Genomic DNA, 22,024 nt, shown 5'->3' with positions numbered 1-22,024 from the left:
AGACTGGCAACACTTTAAATATAATAAATAATTCTATTATCAAACACTATTAAGAGTTGTAAATGTGAAAATTATTTTTTAGTGAAGCAGATTTTCTTCCCTTCTTCCTGACAAATGAAGCAGAGACTTATCTGTCAAACTACTCTGCTTTCCTATCCAAAGAGAACCATTCACGTCACTGAAGTGATACAGAGTGCCTTTGCTTGAACAGGGGTGTTAGTTGTTGTCAAAGCTCTTTAAGGGTGTGACAGCTGTTAGCTTTCAGGAACAGCACAGAATGAGACTTAATAATGTAGAATATATGGATTTTAGCAAAATATGGAGTAAAGAAATTCAGGAATAGGAGGAATTATGGGCCACAAAGCTCCGACACAAGTGCTAGGGTAAGAATATTCGTGAGAGAGTGGCAACCCTAAGAAAGCAGCAAAGACATCAAGATATGGGAATTAGTTGCTTTGACGCAGGATTATGCTTTTCTGGCAAGTTCTTTCTTCACTTTTGTGGCAATAAGGGCATCAGACTTTCTGCATTCTATAATATACAACTGCTTACAATGTTATGCTTGCTTAATTGATCCTCTAAAAAATTATCAGAAAGATTTCTCTCAAATGTCTAAGCCACATCATTCGTAATTACCTTCCATATTGTAAATTTGTATACAGATGGAATTTCTAGAAATGAATTTTTTTTTTCCTTTCCTACTCTAAACATTTCTAAGACGTTGAGCCTAATAGCTGGATTAAGTGCGTGATAAGTTAACCAGGGTCTATTTTATTGATTATCTATATTCCTCACTGCCATCTGCTAATATATCATTCAAAACATATGATAAGTGCAATTTTTGAGTACTTCAGAAAATTTCTAATATTTAATATTGTGATGGAGAGGGTCATATTGCCTACATCCATGAGGGAGAGAAAAAGCTATATAAATAGTACTTAAACTTCTTTTTTAGTTATTTTGTGGTTACTACATAATATGCAACACAAAAATAAATAATGATGTGAGAGATCAAACTTGTTTATAATATTAAGCTTATATTTTTAATATTTTTAGTTGAATCTATACACCTTGTCATCTGATATCGGACTTTGCTAAGGAGTTCCTCCCTCTGTCACTCCATGGTTCTGTTTTAATCTCTGCTTTATATCTATCATATAAATATGTTTTGTGGTAATTTCAGAAACTATGATCTAACAGTATAGTGAAAAAGCCGTGAATCTGTATTAATCTAAGTAATCAAGGCACAGGAATAATGTGGAGAAGCACTCCAGTCTAAAAAAGTTTAAAGTCTTGATGTACACTATTTGGTAAATTGTGTCCTAGAAAATGGAAGTTAAGCTGATTTGGAAAAGAGAGAGAGCAGCTGAAATGTTCTGCCTTGCTCTTCTACTTCTCATTGAACTCATAATTTGGGTTTGCATTCACTTACTCCCTCTTCTGCCATCTTCTGAAATAGCAGTACTTTATATCATATTATCAAAACATCTGCCAACAGTTTTGTCTATAGAATATTGAACTACTGGGTCAAAATTATATCTTGGAAAGTTTTGCTATAGGTATCCTGATTTTCCACCCAAGTTAGATATTAGTTTTGTGGCATTATAGGAGGTAGGTGTTTATAAGCAGCAAGTGTATTTTGAAGGAATAAATTACTTGCAGTAATCTTTTATGTGAAAATGGTATGAAAAAGGGGGTTTTTTCTCCACTAAAAAAAGGTGTCTGAGATGGTCAGCGTATGTAAGAATGTGTGATATGATTTATAACATCACTGTCATACTATCAGCATATGGGTAAAAACAAACTTTGGAGGATTTTTAATTTGTCACAGGTCTTAAAATAATTTCAGCTTGGAGAAGAGAGGGGAATTTATATGAATGTGTTCCATTGTAGATGTGTTCCTAAATGTTTCAAAAATGACTTCAAATTCTGCTTCTTGGGAAAAAGAAATCAATAAAGGAAGTCAAACATAAAAACTTAGAATTTCAGGCCCAGTGACAATAGACGGTGACTTGGGTGCCTTCTAGCTACACATCTTTCAGTAAAGTAATATGTCTGCTGCAGTGGAATAAGCTGAAGACACTCTGGCAGCCAACTAGACTTTGGTCACTTTTATTCATAGATGTTACTCACATTTCAGTAGTCACTTTTTTCTAAGCAACTGATGTTCCCTAAACTTTACAATGAGTGCTCAGTGAACTTAAAGAAACCTTTACTCATTCTGCAAACAGACATTAAATACCCATGCTGGGCCACACATTTTTTTTTTCCTTAGGATATCAGACACAATCTCTTTACCACAATTTATTTTGTCCAATGTCCTTCACATTCTACAGAGCAAATTATTGTGAAAGGTGAGTTACTTTTTATAATCACCGTGTTTCCGTTAGATCAGTTTTATAGCAGAAATGAAGTTCGAAAATGCTAATTTGCCTACATTTGTTTTATTTTATGGGCTTTGTTGATTCGTGGTATCTTGATGGATCTAATATATGTTCATTACTTGTTATGAATTTTGTCCAGATTAGAGCATAATGGGTGGGCGCTGTGCAGTCTTGTTAAAGTTATATGTGCACAAAGTAAAAGTGAGTCTGTCTGCTGGGTGTGAGATGAAGGCATGTGGGAGTCTCAGTGTTTAAAGCCTGCTGAGGTAATAACATCTGACAGTCTAACTGGTAGTGTAGTCAGAGCCTTAGTTTGCTCTTGCTAGATCTGCTTTGGCACTGCTTTTCCTAGGGGAGCTAAGTGGATCCTCTTTCTACCTCTCTACCAGTTAGACCTATTGTTGACCCATGCAGAATACACACTGGGCTTTTCTCCAGGCAAGAAAGAAAAGCAGCAACACAGCTATGTTGTCTCTGGTCTCGCGGATGCACCACAACTATCAGAAGCACAGTGCTACCCAGAAGTTGTAGCAGTAGTGCTGCTTTGCCACACCTCTCTTTTTTTAATACTGCAAGAATTGTAAATAACTCTCCTTAAAACGTCTCAAACTCCAGTCTCTCTAGGGAAAAACCCTAAAAACCCCAAATTCATGTGGTCATTTATAGCAGAAGTAACAGTTTAAAAACACAGCATGGGGAAAAAAGCAAAAACAAAAAAAAAAGTGAAAAAATGGAGCTTTTTTCTTTCAATAGAGAAGGATACTGAAAGTCACCCTAAAAGAGTTACATTAGATCTAGTTTTTGAGCTCTCTATGAAGTCAGTTTAGTGGTGATTTTCTGAAACACTGTCTTCTACTGCCTTTTAGTCAATATTTTGTCATAATTCCTGTTATTCAAATCCAAAGAGACATTTTTTCATTCTTTTCATATTAAATTGAAATTATTCATTATATCAGTACCTGCTCTTTTCTTGGCAACGTCAAAAATACCTGTTAGAAGTAATCATTACAACGGTTTACGGCAGTAGCATTCACTGAAATTATGCATTCTATGCATTAGATTAAAAAACTTTGTCAGTTTGTGAATGTTTACAGTGGTTTGGATGAATGAAAGAGTCTTGCCAAGAAAATACAAATTCTTCTACAAATATATTCTTTATTTTTTTTAGAGGATATATAAATAATGGTTTGGAGAAACCAAGAATGCTTTCTTCAGTGTTCATAGTTTAATAGTATACTCCTTTTTGTTCTGTTTCATTAATTAATTCTTATGGCATTTCAGAAAGCATAAATCCTGCTGAGATGTTTAAGTTTGGAGCAACCTCTTGATGTACAAACAAAATAAATTTTTTAAAAAATCACTTAACCAGGCACTTAACAAGCTCTTTTGCTTTTACCTTTGAAACAAAATTGAATGGTGAAGCAATATGGCCTACTGAAACTGTTCTAGCCTCTTTATTAACTAGAACCTCCTTTTGAAATTCATTGCCATCCATTACATTTTTTAAAGAATTTTAATTATGTGCCTGAAAAGAATAAAGATGCTTCAGGCTCCATTTGTTTATCGTAGAAGGCCTAAAAAAAATGAGGACAGAGCTTTCCAGCTCATGCAGGGGTTGCAGAGAGAGAGAGATGACTTTTAATTCGACAAGTTCAGAGAGATTTCTTAGTTTGACGCGCACAGCAGGGGGTCTTTGAGTGCCTGGCAATACTTCAGCATTCTGAGCTTTGAAAGTCTTTCCCTGCAGCAGAAATTGTATCAAAAGCCAATGATAATATTCCCTGCAAGGTAAAGGACCCTATTGAAGATTTCTAGAGCTGTTTATTTATTCATCACAGTTTTTTCTTTTAGGACGTATCAGGCATATAGGTAATAATTCACATAGGTGCTAGAAAAATGAAATAAAGAAAGAAAGAGGAATCCCTCATTAATCCTTCACCTTTCCCTTAAGTTTTCTGTAGGCCGTGTTCACCTATAAAATTTCCTGTCATTCCTTGCCATATATTCTGCATACAATCTTCACTTCAAATCTCAGCTTTTCCCTGTTTTTAACAGAATTGTCGTTTCTGTCTGCCTTCTACCACCAGCTGAGTACATAAGATGTTTATGGCCATTTCCTTCCACTAAACCCTCAAAGTAATTGATTAATTTTACAGAAAGATATTCAATTTCTTAGGGGTCTTTTTAAATCTTATTTTTAAAGTAGATTTGAGATAGCTGTTTCAAAACCAAGATTAAAGCCTTATTTGTAGTCCAGAGATCAGAATTTTAATGTTTTGGCATTACTTTTATTTGAAAAATATACACATATGGGTTTTTTTTTTTTCTGTTTGTGTTTTGTTTTGTTTCTGCAGCAGAGCTGTGACTGTGAGACTACGACAACCTTTCCCTTGTGTAATGTCAATGTCGGCTATCACTTTGGCAGAATCAGCCAGCTCAGTGAAGACAGAAAAACCCTCCTTCCCTCCTGTTTATTCATCTGCTGGTGGCATTCAAAGTGACCTTCTCTTATAAATATTGGTGAGTGACCACATGGGGAAAGCAATTTCTTGGTGCAAAGAAACCTGCTTCAAAAAGCTGCGTTGACCTGAGGGGTTTCCGTTTCTTTCTAAGTATATAACCCACCCCCCACCCCCCATTTGCAGGTGTTTGGTTTGGCTTTTTTTTAATACTAACTTAAGGTATTTAAAACTGCTTATTTCTCTAGAATTACAAGCATTTATAGAACACTAGCATGTGCAATCTATTACAACTATAGGAAACAATAGTCTTTTAGAGAGATACTTGCTGACAGCAAACAAGAGTCTCTCCCCTCTTCCTGTTGCTTTGTATTGGCTAAACAGTCTGTAATGGCATAAATTTATCATAACACCCCAAATACAGCAAGGTGAATCTTTCCCAAGTGTAGGAATTAAGGAAGATAGCTGGAGGCTGAGTTCTGAGACTCTTCTGGTTTGGGAAGTCAGCCTAGAGTGAAATCACAGCCCTGCAGAAATTCTGATACCCACAGGGCAGTCCTGGAATGGTATAGTAACTGTAATAGTTCCATAAGGCTGTCTAAATTGAATAGTTCAGTACTGGAAAAGTTTTCAGGTCGTTTGAGGCTATCTCAGCTGATTTATCCTCCTGGAGACATCCAGTATGCCAAAAGAGATTTTCAGTGTTGGAAACAGATGTGTAGATAGTGAAATAGCCACCCATGGCTCAGGAATATTTACAGTACCATGACACAGAACACTACAAAGTACAGACTGAGATACAGAAATTATTTAACCTGTCTTGGAAGAGTTTGGAAACTGTAAACATGTGCAGGATCTAAGGCTAGAAATTATTTAAGGATTATACCTATTTAATCTAAAGACATTGCCATAAAAGAATCGCTTAGCCAGCTACCATTCAGTATTAACTACATTATTGCAATTATCTCCTATTCAGACTACAGTCCGACAACTGTGATGTATCATTTATGACTATATGATAAGTAATGTTTGATTTTTTTATTTTTTGTAATCATATGTATGCTTGAAGTATTTCAGTTTAAAAGACCAGAGAAGCTTCAAAAGAAATATTAGTAGCAGCGTCATTATGGCAGCAGCCTAACAAAATAATGTCTTTTCATCAAAGGAACACTTCCAGCAAAAGGAAAAGCTATACGTAGTGTATGTATCTCTCACATAAAGGATGAGTAGTGGTGGTGTTGAGAAATTCCTCATTTCTGTTTTAGGGCTGTCACTAATTTCCTTGGCTACTAGAAATCAGGGGACAGAATGGAGAACAGGGCAAAAATTTTACAGAATTACATAAATGGTTATGCTCTATCAATATTATTTCCTTCTTTCTGTATCAGCTATGTGATGGAGTTTACCTTATTTGAGGGTTAGCATTTGGGTGTACAGATAAATCAGTATCAGGCTTGGTTTTGAGGATTTGTGGGACTCTCGTAGAACTGAATTAAGTCTTCATCCTGGTTAGGCATCATTATAAAAATGATTTGAAACAATAAAAGGATAAATAAATATATTAGATGAATACATTTTCTACATCTTTTCATCTAGTAACATCATGCTAGTCATAGCAACAAACGACAACATTTAGTTCAGTAACATATAATGGTAGGGTTGTGCACCATTTAAAATATGAGGGCAGAGTAAAGTTTCAAAGAATTCATCTTTTGACAAAGGCCTTCTTTAACTGTGTTTCCATTCTAAAGTTGTCTGTCAAGTCATTTTTTTTTTATCTTTAGAGCATGTTGCAAAGCTTTACAGTAGCTGTATGGAATGGCTTGATGTTTGATCATATTATGATATTTTGTGCATGTAGCTGCTTTCCTTTAAAATAGATAGGACAGAACTATTGACAGTGCAACAGTTAAAGAATCGGGTTTTTTTGTTTTTCATGCAAGATTCCAAGTATAGACTTACAGATCTGAACTCATCATTTTAAGTTATGACATTTTTTTAAATCTTGCAAGAGCAATTGGTATACTAATAATAGGTAATTTGTTAATAATAAGCTCTGTTGGGAGCGCAGCAACTGCATCGTCCTCACTAACAGAGTGTAGCAGTTTTCTAGAAGTTAGGATCAAATATAATTGTTACCATTTCTCAGTGCATTTCTAGTAGCTCAAAAAATGGTGGCTTTTTTAGTTTTGGCTACATCCAGTTTTAGAAAGAAGTGACAAAATATGCCAGTAACTTGTGGTATTATGTTTTCCTGTTTTAATTTCTCTTTGATACAACAGTGTACTTCAGTGTGATCTTCCAGATGGTATAGATACCATAACGTGCTACTTCCATTTCATTTTGCAAGTTTTTGATATTTTGTTCAAATTTGACATTTTACATAGGGTAAGGGAACTTAATTCAAGAAAATTGAGAGTAGTAAACTGATAAATAAATATGTTAAATATTGTCATGTATTTAGGTATAAATCTTCCCTCTAGATGAAGAAGATGGGACTGAACACATTCTTGGTATTAACCTGTTGTGTCAGAGTGGGATTAGTCCACCTCAGATTTTTTTTTGTGAAGCCTCAACTATTTTTTCAGGAATTTGGTGAAAAATTGAGCGTATGCTCTAACACAGAAAGCTTTAAAGGGAAGTTTGCCCCTTGGAAAACTGTAGTTGTGAACTACATACAAAGGCTTAATGAGGACACTTCCTTGCAGCTTGGTTCAGATACCAAATGATTGTGCACACTGCATTAACTTCCAGAAGTATACGCTATCATTAGCATTAGGCAAGTGTTGCTCTCCCCTAAGTAAAAGACTTCACTATGAAAGAATATACATTTTTCTTTTTAAGTTGTTTCTTCATTTTTGTTTCATTTTCCTCTGCCTCAACTCTTAAGAATCCGATGAAACTGGAATTGTAATGCTCTTGGGTTTTAAGTAAAAAAGTCACACAAACTACCAACTAGCAGAAATATGAAGCTTCAAGAGCTAGAACTAATAAAAACAGCTTTCCTTTGCAAATCTGGTTTTCTTTGTACTGTAAGGACACCAATTTCAACTGCAACCCCAATTTCCCTGCTCCTCTTGTCTCCTGTTACCCTCTTTGGTTGAAAAACAGAAGAGCAGTGCTTTTGTTTGAGTACAAGGAAGATTTTAAAAGATGAATGTTGGTACTACTTCCTTTATTAAACTATGGGGTGAACTAATCTTAAGCATGGAAAATGCTGTGTAAAGGAAGTGAATGAGGGGGCTCTGAAGGGGTAGGAGAAGCCTTTTGAGTGACATCACTCAGAAAGCCCTAGCTATTCACATGGCAGGACTTTCAGCTAAGTAGTTGTATGTCTGCTATTCCAGCATCCTCATCAAAGTTGTTATACATATATATTTGTTATCTGATTACAGTTATGCAGTGAAGTTGAAATAAAGTGTTATTATTGTTAAGATATCTTATTGCAAGAGGAGGGAGGAAAACATATTTCAGAAATTTATTTGGTTTCTATTTTGTGGGGTTTTTTTCTTTCTATTTTCACTTTTATTTTACTTTTACAAATTTAATTTTTTTTTTCATTTTGGATCAGGTTAGATTATTTTTTAACTAAACATGTAGGATTTTTGAACTGTGAATTTTACAGTTTTATCAGGGCTCAAAAAGGGTCTCCTATAAAAGCACCTTGGAGAATGACCTCAATTAGTTTTCAAGCATGTAGTACTTGGACTGTCCTCCAAGTCCATGTTATGGGTCAAGAAGATGTCAACTTAAAAAAAGTTACTGAACATTCACATAAAATAGAACTCATATTTTATTTGATTTTATATGTTATAGAAAAAAGCCTTTGGAAGCAGATACACCTTTTGAAATTCTTTAAAAAAAATAATTCTACTGGTAGGGTAAAAAGAATCTTATATATCCTGCATTATTTTTTGTTTCACATAAATCCAGTGGGAATCCAGGGACAACATTTCTTCTTCAGTATTCCATCTCTTTCTGTCTCCATCTGCTTTCCTGTTTTTGCTTTTCTGATTGCTTTACAAAAGTGTCATTAAAAGGCATTCTAGAACTTTGACTGTGTAAGACTTGGTTAAAGAATCTTAACATGCATTTTATCAAGGTGCATTGGCCATAGACACATTTTCTGTGAAGCAGCTCCTCTGACTCCTTGACTTAAATGATGTTATACTGATTTTGAATCTCTGCTACTAAGCCATACCAAAACAGTGCTAACATACAAACAAATAGAATACAATTAATCAGGTAAAAATGAAGAATTTAAGGCCAAGGAGACTTTTTCCTTTTTGTTACCAGTTTGTTGCTTTTATTCCTGGTAAATTCTGATTGACATAGCTACTGCATTACTGTTAAACTGAAATGAATAGAGCATCAGTCTGCACATACGCTTTTGAATCATCAGCGAGCTGTGACCAGCTGACAGCAACCAGCAACCAAATTGAAAGTTTGCCAGCCAGCAAGATGTACAGAGCGGTACATTAATTAGTTTCTTGGACAACTAAATATTCAAGCAGTCTAGAGCAGACAGTAGAGATGAAGATTATTTAAAAGAGTACGTTCTTCTTTCAGTGTCCCACTCCAGTCACTTGCAGGGTTTTCATGGTTAACAGTTTTATTTTGTGTCTGTTACACTATTCCTTACCACGTTTTCCAGTTTGTGCTAGGATCGGACTGTAATATATGCTAAGGTAACATTAGCACTTGCAGACCTGATGGGCTAAATCATAAATATCATCTTCCCTTCTGTGTCCACATGAATATATGCCAACAAATTGCTACTCCACTAATTTAAAGCATGAATTTAAACACATCTGAAAATCTGATTTCCCTTCAAGTCAAAAAGTTCATTCTTTTGGTGCTAGATTTCTCTTAATGTCCACTACAGTTCTGTTTCTATGTAAACATGCAGACTTTGTGGTCCAGCATAAAAGGCAAATTCAGACAGACACAACAAGATCCAAGTTCCGTCTTCAGGGCCAAGTGCATGATATTATAGTTGCTGCCCTGGCAGCATGGTAACATTTCTGGTACAAAGGCTAATTGAGTGAATTATGCTAATTAAGTGAATATAGTTCTGTCTGGGAGACTAATGCATTTCTACACCTTAGAAAAAAGATGGAAAATTGACATTTCCCTTTCAGTTAGTTTTTTAAAATATGCTCACATCAGGCACAGAAAAGTGCAAAATGCATTCATACTAAAGGAATTTATTGTTTTAGCAAAGAAAATTCATGCTTCACTTGGTGGTGTCTGATCTACTAATCGGAACCATGTATGGTTATAGATATTCTTTATGCCTTATTATTTCCTGATTCCAATATCAATAGTGATTTTTAACACATGATTAATTTCTATTCCAGCATGAAACTAAACGTACTTAGCCTTCAACTGAAAAATGCAACATTAGAGAAGTAAAATTGAGAAATTTAGGTCTCTAGGGGTAAATGAGCTACCAATCTGGTTTAAAATTTTCAGAAGTGTACATACCCAATTTAAATTTTAGTTTAGACACTAAGGAACTTATAGTTTATTATTTTTCAGCTTTGAAACTTCACTTAGCTGCTTGAAAAGTTTTGAAAAGAATATCAAGGTTTATTTTTAACTCACACAATACATTGGTGAATGTTCATAGCAAACTGAGGTCCAAATCCTGAAGCTATCCTAATTCCTTAGAGACTTTCATGCAAGTAAAGTTTGATTTTCAAGATGTGGATGGTTATAAAGGCAAGGCCTTTGCTATATTGTGAGATGCCCTTACTGTGTTAGAGCAGATCTGTACCAGGAGAATACTAAGGTCAAACTAGCTTCAGGCATTGGGAAATGCTAAGTCTCCAGGACCTGAACACTAGGAGGGTGTATTTTCCTATCTAAAATGGTTCTTTACTCTCTAACAAGAAAGAATCTTGATTCAAATGAATGCACATCTTTTTTTTTTTTTTTTTTTTAAACACACAAAACCTCAAAAAACTAATTTTCCTCTGAAAAACTCCTTAAGTGTTTTATTTAACTGTCTGCTTCTTACAATCTCCTTTAAAAAAGAAATTAGCTGTTAATATCCTGGGAAATATTTGTGTTAAAGGTCATATTAAACAAAAGTCAAATCTAGACTGAGGAGTCTGGATAAGGTGTTTAATGCAAATTTTTGTGAAAAAGAGATGTGTGTCACTGCAGGTCATCTCTGAATATTCTTGTCGGGGTTTCTCTGTTGGATATGCAATCTCAGCTAAATGTTTTGAAGAGGAGGAATCAAATAAATTGCCCTATTTTGGATCTTTCTCATCTGTATACAGTTGTGCAGCTCTAGTAGACCTGAAAATTGCCCAGAGACAAACTTTAAAAAATAGAGTGCTTTTGAGGCAGAAAATTGCTTTTCTGCAGCATAGTCTAAGGGACAGGATGTGACAGGAGGACAAGGAGTTGTCACTATATAGCATTGTTGTAAAGCATATCTTACATAAAAAAGGATCATTTGTCTCTTTTTTCTTTCCTTTTAAACTACAAGAGATATAATTGAAACAGCTGAAGGTGTGCCATAAACCAAGAAAAAGATGTTATAACTACAATTAAAACCGAAAGTTCCTCCCTTTACCCACCTATAATAGCTATTACTGAAGAGCACATGTGGTATGGATGTCTGTCCACCACTTCAGAAACCTTATTCTCAAAAGAAAGTGTGGAAAAAAAGCTCATTGCACATGCATGTCAAATATTAGCATGATTCTTGTAGTATAATAAGAAAAGAAAGTGGTTTGTGCTTTTGATTAGCCTCTTGATGTTTGCAAGTGTTTTTGTATGGCTTAATTTTCCTTTTTATAGCAGTTTGTACATATAAAACAAAATGAGGAAAGGAGTGGAGGGAGAACGAAATGTGCCATTTATATACTAAGCATATGAGGCCTCCTTTGGGCCCATTATACATTAATGGGTCAGCTGAGATTTATTAGGATATGTATATTAATCTTTATACACATTCACATTCTATAATTGTTCCTTTGGTACTATAATGTGATTAGCTGTGAATTTGTGCAATATTAACAATAATATGGATTTCCATATTACAGAACGGTAATAACAAATGGTTATTAAAAATGCATGTAAAGTATGGGATGTGAAAGCACTTCCGAATTCTCAGTAATCTGATTACATTCTGTTGTTTTTAAATACCAAAATGGTTAAGTCTTTACTGTAAAGTAAAATCTTATATGAGAATAGCAAAAATTGAAAGAATGAGTCTAAAACTGTCTGAAAGAAATTTTAGTGTCTGTTTCTCACAGAGAGCTGAGATGTGGATTTTTGCATTTCAGTTACTTAAAAATATAGGAAAAAATAGAACACAGAATGTAACAGTAATGTTCAATAGTAAAGTTTTCCTAGTAAGATGCAGCGTGGAAAGAGCTGTCTAGGATCCCTGCCACTTCCCAGACAGCCAATTCGACATTGATACCTCTGCACTTCTAAAGTGAGAGGAGCTTCCCTCTTCTGTCTGGAACGGTTTGAAAGTATTCTCACTCATGGGGCAATCATTTTTTGTTATACAGATACAGCACAGTAGGAATACAGTAAGGGAGAAATAATAATTTTAATGTTGTGAAGCTAATTATTGTTTGATTTCTTCTACAGTGTAAAATGGCACAACCACGTTGACTTCAGATAGTTTGCAGCAGTAGCAGTTTTGTATGGCACAGGGTTGTACACCCTTCTCTGTTACACTGTTTGTGCTTTTTGATCAGAAATGGCAGAAGTCCCTGAACCTGGCTTAGAGCGAGACAGAGAGGGACATTGAGTCATTTTTATACTCTTCCTTTAGGATGTGTGCTCCTTCCTCAAAAATTGGAAGCTTTTCTCTCAAGTTGTTTTCATAAGTTACTGATGTTTGTTTAGAGAAAGTTGTTTTTTCTAATTCCCACTAGAAATGCTTTAGTATTTTTCAGTCCTACAGGTCCACAGTTGCCTGATAGGATGTGCCCTAATATGCGCAGGGTAAAGCACAGATATTTTTTTTTGTTATGCACTTAAAAGATGTTCCTTAGACTTCCTTTGTCCTGTTTTGTTTTGTCATTATATTGAATCCAATAACCTGATTATCCCAAACCTGAATAAGTTTTCATGGGCTGAAAAAGGCTACTCTTAGTCTTGGGAATATAATATTGCCATATTTCCATTGTCTGCTCCAATATTCAGAAATCTTGCAAAGTAAACAATGTTTAGTAGTAGGATTTCTAGCTGTTTTATTTTTATACAAACTGTGTAAAAAAGACACCTACCTTATTCCTACTCACAGTAATATGCAATTTAAGTACAGGGACTTTTGTCATGCATTTTGCATGAAGACTATGAGCATTCTATTGTATTCAAATGCTTGTGGAATTGCTGTAAAATGACATACAGCAGGTGGGCCAGTGTCACTTGTGGAAAATCTCTCTGAGCCACAACTTGAGCTGCTGCTGTCTCTCATTGGTATACATACTGCTGCAAGGCATCTACACTTCGCACGCTTATCTATTGCTTTTTATTTCGGTGCAATCAATCCCTTATTTTCAAGTCATATTTGGATTGTTATTTGCTTCTGCTTATTAATTTGTGGCTGCAAAAGGGAACAAGTAAAAGGCAACAGCTAATAGTGCAGTTCTGTGCAGTGTAGTCTCAACAGCAAGATGGGACTATTCAACACCTGTGTTAAAGTGCCAGCTCTCAAGTGCTGGCTTTTAAAAGTGCCTTCTCTCATGGTTGATGGACTCGAAGGATTTTCGTTTTAACTTTGCACTAACCTAACTAAATGGGTGTTGCATTTTACCCACATCAGACCAATCTGTTAGCTTTTGTGAAGTCTTCTTCGATATTTTACAGTGCTTTCTAATGATTTTAATAGCATCTTTGGGAATATGTGTAGCCAGGAAATGTATCAATATGAATACTTACATACCATTATGGATGAAACTCTATTACTAGAAATTAATCTCAGCTCAAACAAATAAATATGCACATGCATTAACAAATATATTTGAGAAATAGATTAAGAGCATTTTGAGTGGTTTGCATAACTGACATAATTACCGTAATAAAAAACCAACCATTTTGTGTAATGAAATTACATTAAATCTGTTTCAGTTTTTTTGAACAAATTTTCATTATACATTTAATTTAGATTTCCAGTTATCTAATTTAGAGAAGACTATTTTATAATTGTGAACATATTGTTTTAAATAAAATTAAGTAGAAGATTAAAACTCCTCATGTTGGAACATTGATTACCCAGTCACATTCCTGTCATGCTCTTCTCTTCAACTATGAAATCTTCAACTAAGATATTCTTCGAGAAACTAGATGGAACTTCTGTTTCCAGAAGCTATAAAAGCTTATTTTCAAGTATCTATGGTGCTTTTGCTGCTTTAACCTTATGAAAGCCCTTAGGTTGGATTCTCTTGTTTCCTGTCTATAAATATTTCATATTATTTATGGAATTATGAAACTGGCCAAAATACCTCTAAAATTAAGCCACTTTCTTTTCCCTGGAAGGGAACACACTGAATGCAAGCAGTGCAGGATGTATTGAGCTTAGATCTCCAGTGAAACTTCACTGCTTCCTACAGCAATTCCTTATACAGCCATTTCAAGCAAAGTTCGTGCTTGATTGATCTTTCATTTTGAAAAGTTTATTAATCCTAGCTTCTATTATATTATATAAACTTTATGGATAATAATTATAATAATAGCAGCACTATCATATTTTTAAGGTCTTTCGTTGTCTACTGACATATTTATTTCCCAGTTTTCCAGCAGGCTTTTCTGTTGAGTTGCCATTTCTTGGAGAAGGGAAGTCAGAGAAACTGTGTTTAGAAATGTTCATTAAGTGTTAGAGATCATACTTTCAACTAATTCTACTTAAAATATAGTTCATGGTTTTACAGCGTGATTAATAAGCCATGACTTTCTTTTATGGAAGTAATTTTCAAGGCAGTGGGGGACATATTGGTTCATCCTCCTTCAACGCATGCTACATACCTTTACTGGTTATCTAACGTAGGCTAGAGTGATTCTTAAGGTGTCTCGAGCTGTGTACTCAGGAAATGCCAGTCAAGAATAGTGGGACTTAATGTATCCTTACCAGTCATAGGCCAGAAGAAAGCTTCAGTTGCTGTTAGCTGGGATTTTGCTCTCCATTTTCCTCTGATCTTGGAACACTCTGAAACATCACTTACACCTGGCAAACAGACCTCATGTGCTAATGGTATTCACTATGTGTGAGGACTTACACATTATATCTATACCCTTTGGGACACTGCAGCCATGTTCAATTACTTCTAGAATTCACAGCATTCACTGGTGCTTGTGACACATAATTTATACAATGATCACCTTTTAAAATGTGTGAACTTTCATTGATGACAAAATTACAGTTCCTCAGTATTCTTAACAATACTGTGAATAGGCAGAAAATATTATCTAAATCATAGCTGGAAAATGCTCATACGTTATTTGTATAGTAGTGCAATTTGAAAATGTGATTTCTCTGTTTCATAAAATAATAACAGTTTTTAAATTTTCAGAAGTCACTGCAGATATTTAATATTTTGAAGTCTGATAGACTTCATTCAGCAAATGGATCAAATTGCAGCAGCTTTTCTGCAGATCTTAGATCTGATATTTGTACAGCTTGGGTAGAGAAAAAGGATCAAAATTCAGAGTATAGAAGTGCATAGAAATTTCCACTGGGCAAATTTATTGTATTGTGTCTTATAACTCAGAAGGTATCTTGTCATGCTGTTTAGAAAATACTTCTTGCTCAGTCTTCCCTGGTTCTTATTCTTCTTTCTTCACTTATTTTTTTCTTTTGGCTTTAATTACTTTGTTTTAAAAGCACTGACAGTGTCTGACCCCTGCAGAAACAGGAAAAGGGAAATTCTGTGTTTCTGAGGGACGCGATTTTCTGAAGCAATGGTATATCCCAGTACACCATACAGATTTAGGAAATTACTTTTCAGGGAACATATCACTTTCAAAGTAACAATAAAATAATCAGTCCATCTAATGTGACTGGGTGCATTAATTTACTTTCATCAGAAATCATTTGAGATCTGTATCAAGTCAGCTCTATTTTTTTTTTTAAGTATATTTTTTTGGTCATTTGTCCTGCTTTTAGCTAGTTACAAGATAATGTCTTTTGCTTGCCATTGAAACAACATTTTTTCTTGACTGAAAACTAAATGATACATCTTTCCGTATTTGTATCTGTACATTACTTCTTTGGCAATAGGGCGTAAGCGCTGATAAGTTTAAGTTATTTTCAGACTTTTCCAAAGACTATAATTTATTCTCTTTCTTCTAGCCTTTTGTGGTCTTCTAGCCTAATTTAATTATTTTATTTTTTAAAGCATTTATATTATTTATAGCAAGGAACAGACAGTAATGTCTTTAGCAGAGAACTGTGGGCTCTCAGGGTGAACAAAAGAAAGATAAAATGTCTTTGGATTTTTCAACTCTTTTTCTGTCAGAATAAAATTTGACTCATTGTGGAGACAACCTACACGCAGCCTTTCTCCACTCGCCAACCAGCCCAATGGAGCTTTCTTTTGACTCAGTTGGATATTGCTGCTGCTTTCAGATACATAATGATCATCTTTGATTTTGCACTGTATTACTGGATAAAGAAGAGGGAGGGAGAGGTGATGCAGACAGTAACTATATTGTTGTTGCATATATGGTTTCACTATAATGTTGTGGATACAATCAGAGATTTTGTATATTATTAAGAAAAGAAACAATTTGATTTAAAGTACATTTAAATCATATTGAGTGATATTAAAGGTTCTAGAGTATAAAATCTACAGAATCTACATCCAAAGTATGATTTCATACTGATCAGGATTTCAACTGACCTTCAATTCAAAAAGGAAAGAATAGTTTATGGTCTGTCTTTATGAATGAAAAGTAGTTCATGCTTTCTCTATCAGCAATTTCCTTTGTAAATTATATAATCTTTGCAAGACTCAGTTTCCTTTTTACTATATGTAATTTATGTTCCTTAAGTGTTTTTAGGAATACTGTGCTATAAGCTGTAGTACCTAAATATAAGTACTTGAATCATTCAGTTTCCACAAGAATATAATGTCATTTTATACTGAGTTTTATTGTTCTTGTTGCCTGGCCAGCAGAAATGTGAAGAGGCTACATGAGGCCTTTCCCAGTGTCTGGACATCAGAATATACATGATCAAATACAGTTTCTTCATGTAGTGGAATGAAGATAATTCTTTTGTCCACTTTCTCCAGGGACACATAAATTGTTCATTCTTTAGTTCAATACCTTCCCCAAAAGGGGTCCTGGAATATTACAAGAAGAAGGCACTGTCATTTTCTTGAGACAGCAGTGAACTCTTCTTGATTTACCAGAGGGATCAATGAGAAACTCTCTCAAATGAGATGTTCTCACATATCTCTATTGTGTTTCTAGTTTGTGAGCCTTTGAGGTGAAGTTTTTTTTTATCGTGCACATGTAACACCTTTGTATATCAATAGAATTACTAATAATACACACGTTACAGACAGGAGTCCTTTCAGCCCTTAGAAGAGCAGTTTTTTTCAGTGAAAATGAAATTTATCCATTGTGCCCTGTGGTAAAGACAACAGAGAAAATACCACCACCTAATTAGAAAGAAAAGATTTGATGTTTTACTACTGCCATCCTGATGAATATTTGACTTTTGAAAGGAATAGCAAATAAATTAAAAATCTATATGAGTCTGATATGAGCCTTGATGCAAGGAAAAAATAAAATTACAATTGAGAGTTTCATTTAAAGCTGTTTCCAGGGTATACATATTGTCTTTTACCAGTGGACTGTAAGTCACAGTTTAGTCTGACTTTCCTTGGAAAATGTATAAATGAAAGCAACAAACAGTATTAACTGTTTTTAACTTGCATAGAGAAGCGCAATTTACTTAGCCATTACCAATGGAAAAACATTCTTTCTCAAAACAAGTACTCGTCTGATTTTTCAATTTGTTTGTTTTGATGGACCTACACAGAATTTTCATATTACAACACAGGGAACTGTAATTCATTACTTTGCCATATACTAAAAATCATAGATGTGGATATTTTCTTGACCCTAAGATATGGTATGTATTTCCCATTCCTTACAGTATTCCACAGCAAAGCTGCCAGTCTGTTTGTTGCTGTCCTAGAGGAATCATATCTGTCCCTTGCCAGTGTTTCTGTCTGTAGTATCAGTACCAACTAATCTCAAATCTTCTAATTTGTTATCATATTTAGGTTAAACTTGACCATTTAGGTCTACACCTAGTTACAATTTTCTTTTCTGTCTTAGGTCTGAAAAATGCTATGTCCCCAAAAGCTTGTAGTTAATTACATGAGATAGAAATGGTCTGAACACTAAGCGGTTCTCTCGTCACCTGACTTCAGGGCAGTTTCTTTCAAGATACAACCATTAAGTAGAAAAAGTCTATGATGTCAATGACCAGGCGTGTTTCTACAATTACTGCTGTTAGAATTTCAGATTAGGATGGTAGGATGTAAGACCATACACTGACTGACTTGGCAGAAGCTTACAACCACACTTTTATAGGAGCTGCTACAGAAGAAGAATGAACATTGTTTGTACAACCAGAAGGATAGGTTTTGCTTCAGTAATTTCAAGTGCTACAGGAATTAATATAGATGCACCAAACTGAACTCTGTTAACTGAAGGTCAGTAAGTGTAGATGCCTTATTGCTGTATTGCCCTGCAGTAAAAGAGTTTTTCAAATAGCAAGAGCATCAGAAATTGAACGGTTTCCCCATTACTGCAATTCAGATATTCAATACAAAATAGAACCTAAAATGGACTCACTTTGCTAAAAACTTTGCATTTTTTAATAATGATAATGTCTGAACAGATATTAAATCCAACTGTAATAGGAAAATTACCTTCAGGAGATATTAACATTCACCAGACCGAAAATATTTGGGTTTTAGGTAGCTGTAGGCACAATTTCTGCATCACACGTATTTTTTTCAGAGACATTCCATGTATTGTGGTATCATTTGTCATGTTTCTGCATTTCTTTTTCTGGTTTTCCCCTAATAATTTCTACACAACCAAAGCACAGCTCTGAATTTATACAGTTTAAATTACTTCAAGCTCTTTAAACGTGTGACTTAACTACCATTTCAAATACTACTATTTCAAATAAAAGTAAGCTACCTCTTTTAATCACTTATATGAATTCATAGTTTAGTGGTAATAATCTTTGACACTAAAAAGAGGCTCTGCAGTTGTCTGTATCATGTTGTTTACCTCTTCACTTAAAAGTAATTTTTGGAATGTAGTCTTAATTTGTTACTTCCAGAAACACACAGTCATAATGTTGTGAAGAAAACTTATTCATTCTTTGTAATTTAACTTACAATTATGATTTTCTAAGTGTTATTATGACAAGCTGTAGTATGATGTAGTATGTGTAGGAAAGAAAAGGAATCTTGAACAGAATGTTTTTAAAAACAGGATGTTTTTAAAAATGTGCTTAGTTAAGACAAAATGTGGGATGGCTATCTTGACGGAAGCAACTGTGATGACAAATTACATAAAATTTTACAGTCGCTTTGTCTAATCGTGCTGGACTCTGGGTAGCAATATCCTAGTCACATCATGGAGTTTTCATGTAAGCTTTGTCCATGAGGGAACACGTAGAAGCCATGTCCAGGTAGTGACCAGAACTCCAGTTTAATCTGTCATTGTTTGGCCAGATCAGAGGTTTTCTCTTCTTGATGTTCTTGAAGTCTGCTGTAGTCCACTCTTTCTTTGTTGCACGTGTATGATTCAGTGTTAGGTACCAGCTTTTCCTTCTGTGTCTTGAACATTTATTTTCCTATCGTTGCCTTTAAACCAAAATGAATTCCTAACTTCATACACATGCCTTTGATGCTGTTTGACTCTTTGAAGCCCCCCCCAAACCTGCTCCAGCTTCTTTGAAGGAATCAGGGAAACTAATGTTGTCTCTTGACCCATTCTCTTAACTCTGTCATGCCATCTTTAGAGCAGGACATGAAGAGATGTTGGCATAGGAGCCACTTCAAAAGCCACAAAAAATTTCCTCAATTAAGTTACTGGTAGAAGAAAGAAGAAATGTAGTATCAAGTATTAAACTCCCTTCCTTTAGTAGCAGTACACCCTTGTAGTTCTGCTGAGACCACAAAATACCTCCAAGGGAAATTTCATAGGAAAACCCTACTCGGTGCAAGTTATATTACCACTGCATGCATACACACATATTTATCATTTTTATATTGGTGTGCATCATCTGAAAATTCAGCAGTGCTGATTCACTGAGCATCTTGGCATTCTCTTTCATACTCCTTTGTTGCTTAGGAGGAGGATACTTGCTTATCAGCCACTAAATCATTTGACCACATCTGATGTTGACATGGAGTCGAGGGACTCATTCCCTATGCTTTTTCCCTCCTATAACTGTACATCTTGGAGATGAGGCGGTCAGTCCTGACAAGCTTGTGGGACACAGGTCTCAAATACAGCAAAATTACAAGACCTTACAGGAACAGGAAAGAGTTGTTTCTTCCTTAAACTTGGCTTAGAATCATATAACTTGTTAATGGATACTATGTTTGGGGTTTTTTTCCTTTACAGATAAGACCATTACTCTAAACGTAGAAATGTTGATGCTCTTCTGGACCCTGCATGGCTAATTTTGTAAAGCCCAGCTTCATGTGGGGATGTATCTAAAAGACTAGATAGACTAAGCCAGGAAAATACATGCATTTTCTTTCAGGGAATGAAAACAAATGGATGTTTTCCTAGTGTTATTTTCCATTTCAAATCACTTTGATTCATTTCAATGACACATTGGAAATGGGATTGCTAATTACAGACATAAAAGTTAATATTTCAAATAAGTTCTTTTTAGATCTCATCTTACCAGGTTTTAGGAGACACCTTGATTTTGTCCTACTTTAAAGTAAACTTTTCTCTAGGACAGTGCTTCAAGGCGTGGTCAATAGTGGCAGCAGTTGCCCTGAGAAATCACTTGTTCAGAACATACTTTACTATGTAAAAAGTCTCCTCTTTCATGTTAAATGACCATTTAGCACCCAACAGGTCTGTGTTCTTCAACAGTCTTTACCTGAAGATCTTCTGTTATAAGTCCACCAGAAATAATCATTTCCCCTTAGACTGGGCTTTTCTGACAAATTCTGCCCAGGCAAAGCAATCAGAATCCCTAGGTTAAGCAACTGATGTTAGTGGCGAGTATCCCCTAGCACCTACACTATCAGTGCCGCAAACTCTAGCTTCGATTAAAAAAAAAGTATAAAATTACATTGGAGAACTCTACCTTCTCCCCTCTTAAAGCAACCACCATTATATTCTCTTTTTTCAACTGTTCAGGTTTTCAGTTTCCCAATACAAATCACACTGCCTGTAAAAGCCTGTATCTCACAAACAGGCTTTGTATACTGTACCCGCAGCTATACAGTCCAATTTCTGATATACCATCTACCTCAGTCTCACAGAGACTTTCCTTACAATAGACACGTCAGTACAGATACAATCTTAACTGTATTTAGAGACTATAGAACCAACTCCTTTAAGAGATAAGAAGAGTTTTATGAAAGCAGCCCTGTTGTATATTTGGAAAAAGCCATTCATGCTGAATACTTATTTAAAATTTATAAAACTGTAAATGTTTAAACTGAAGTTCAGTAACCCCTTTGTTTTCATAAGGGAGGTTGCTTTGCAACCCTCACTGTGCAGGATCTTTCACAGCTCAGTTTTCACAGTAGAAATCCCTGCAAATCATGCTAGGCTGCTAGTAGTTGGCAGAAAGGAACAATTCATATCCTTTATCTTCTTATGTGACAGCCTTTTAAAGCTTTTGAGTGCTGTCTTCTGCATTTATCTGTGAAAACAGTCTTTATGATCTTTCCTCTGCAACAAGGATAGCTGAGATTCAGGCTCTTACAGTTAATTCCTTTACACTGTTTTCCATAAGGATAAGTGCTATGATCCATCTGAAACTTTAACCTAAAGAGAATTCTGAATTTCATGTTCTGAAGGAAGTTAACTTGTCTGTCTTCTTTCTTAAAATTCACTTTTCTTCTCTGAAAAAAAAAATTCAAAAATTAGATGTTACAATGAGAATGTGAGTCTACAAGAAAAATCTTTCATCAG

The 22,024-nt window shown here is 35.0% G+C and overlaps 1 protein-coding gene across 18 annotated transcripts in view; it reads left to right on the top strand.

The window, feature by feature from the left end:
- Positions 1-22,024, top strand: part of TENM3 (teneurin transmembrane protein 3) — a 1,341,795-nt gene that overhangs the window by 511,704 nt on the left and 808,067 nt on the right. For all 18 annotated transcript variants that reach the window (XM_054065057.1, XM_054065066.1, XM_054065065.1 and 15 more), the window contains exon 6: positions 4,739-4,904. The gene's annotated coding sequence lies outside the window, so the exon portion shown is untranslated. The remainder of the gene's footprint in view (positions 1-4,738; positions 4,905-22,024) is intronic.

This window comes from Cuculus canorus, chromosome 4 (genome assembly GCF_017976375.1).
Source record: "Cuculus canorus isolate bCucCan1 chromosome 4, bCucCan1.pri, whole genome shotgun sequence".
NCBI lineage: Eukaryota > Metazoa > Chordata > Aves > Cuculiformes > Cuculidae > Cuculus > Cuculus canorus.
Note: the sequence above shows the minus strand (reverse complement) of the source record. Positions and strands in the feature narration are given on the sequence as shown.